We start from the raw sequence: 2,123 nt of genomic DNA, 5'->3' as shown, positions 1-2,123 counted from the left end.
TCATCTGACCCCATTTCTTTTTACCACAGTAGTTCCTGCCACAATATCATAGGCTGTTCGATTATGCTGAAAAAACAGCAGTGTGATGCAAGCAGGGAAAAAAAAGCAGCAATTGAAAAATTCTTGATCAAAGCTCATGTAGTGGACATTGTAATGCTAACATTTGAGAAAGGAATCACTAAAACCCGACTTAGTGCAATAAGCACTAATGTATTACATGTCACAACTCGAAGCCCCACCAGGAACTTCCCTGGGGTAGCTCCACCTGCTCCCCAGATGCAAATTGTCTTATAGAAACAAACTAATAATCTGTATATAAGAGCCACAACTATCATTTTCTGCAGGTCTTCCATTGATGTGTCTTTATGTTTTCCATTATATAATGCATAGCACACTTAGAGATATCCCTCATCCCACCGAGGTGCATAATGCTTAAGACAACGGCTGCTTTTTCAAAGAAGAGAAAGAAATTCACCATTGGACCAAGGATGGAATAACATTCTCTGCCTGCCTGTTGCCGGGTCTCAGGCTTCAGGAAGGGGGGCTGCGGATCCTACCTTCACCACCTGAGTAGCCCACAGGGACGCCTGCACATGAGAAGCCCGGGTCCCAGGCCCGCGACTGGGGCCCAGGTGCTGATGCCTGCAGCTATCCCTGGGTCAGGGCCTGAGGCCCAGGACTCAGGAAGTAGAAGGGGTTGTAATAGCCCAGCTGTGGGGACGGCAGCGCTGCCGGAAGGGAAGCTCTGCCAGGACTGTTGGGGGCTGCGCCAGGTGAGGTAGTCCCAGCAGGACTGCTATAGCCACTCGTGCACTTGCCTGGAGCACCCAAGGGCGCTCAGCCATCCCGGTCTCTCCCGCAGGAATGTGGCCTTGGGCACGTTGCAGGCCACCTGCCCCTGCAGCCCAGCACGGGAGGAGGCCGCCTCTCTGCACTTCCCGAGTTCATGGGGGAGGCTCCGATTTGTCAGCGGCACAGCCCGGGAGGCCAGGGCTTGGACCGGCCAGGGACTTGGGGTTTAGCCTGGGGGTCGTCATGGGGGCATGGGACCATGGCGGCAGGGCGGCCTCTCAGGGAAGGGACAGATTCGTGACCGCCTCCACCCTCGTCGTGCCTAGGCGGGCAGCCTTGGGCTTCCTTGGGCCCCTCTGGTATCCTTCCCTCAGCAGCACTCTCAGGAGTACCTGTCCCTACTCCTTTATACACCTTTTAAACAAAACTCTTCCAATTCTCTCCCTTTCATCCAACTCCATAGTTCCCTGTTCAGGGAACCATGGGCAAAACAGCTTTACTGTACTAAAAAGTGATAAACTCAGTACTTCTACTCCCCCACTTCATAAGAAATGCCTTAAAAATTTTTAAATTAGCCGAATGTCTGCTTTCACTTCGTCCCATTGTTACCCTGGTTCTTCAGAGCACTCAGTTTTCTAGCAGAGTTTTTTTAGACGTCCTCCCTGCCCTTTGACAATACATCCTCCGTTTTCACAGGCCCTAGCGTTCCTTCACCGGGGTCTTTGTCACCCCACATTGGGCACAAGGAATGTTGGGGCGATGAGACCCAACACCAGGTCGTTGGGGGGAAGGGGAGATAACGAAGTACGACGGAGTCAAAGGAATGAGAAAAAGACAGTTTGAGAGAGAAACTGAGACCAGAAACTACCCTGAGTGTGGAGGCTGCTAAGGCCCCAAGCGCTGGGGGGACGACTGCTATTTATTGGTGCTCAAACAAACAGGTGGTGAGGATGCGTGTGAGTTGAAAGAAAACAGTGTATCAAGTGAATGAGAAACATATGGCTGCTTGAGATAACGAGTGCTAGAAGAAAGGAGCCAGCAAGTCTAGCAGACATGCAAGCCCTGTCTCAGCTTCTCTCCCAATACTCAGCTTTTCTCCCAACGAAGAATTATTGGCAAAATTTAAACACTTCAAAGCAGTGACACTGTGGCTGCAATACTGAATTCTTTTGTTCAGTCCACTGCATCTCCTATTCTACAATAAAACCCTTTGAAGGCATACCCTGAAATCTTGTTAGTTCAAAATAACGTTTTCAAAAATGCTGGACTTACGGTTCTTTCTTGTAAGAGAGGAAAAAGCCAGAAAGACCGAGTGGAATTCAATGAAGAAA

At 50.1% G+C, this 2,123-nt stretch overlaps 1 pseudogene; it reads right to left on the bottom strand.

Moving 5' to 3' along the window:
- LOC103242022 (protein FAM8A1 pseudogene) lies at positions 1-1,209 on the bottom strand (annotated as a pseudogene).
- Between the last annotated feature and the right edge of the window lie 914 nt (positions 1,210-2,123).

The sequence above is a fragment of the Chlorocebus sabaeus genome, chromosome 1 (genome assembly GCF_047675955.1).
Source record: "Chlorocebus sabaeus isolate Y175 chromosome 1, mChlSab1.0.hap1, whole genome shotgun sequence".
NCBI classification, from domain to species: Eukaryota; Metazoa; Chordata; class Mammalia; order Primates; family Cercopithecidae; genus Chlorocebus; species Chlorocebus sabaeus.
The sequence above is the reverse complement of the archived record's forward strand: the minus strand, read 5'-3'. Positions and strand labels throughout refer to the sequence as shown.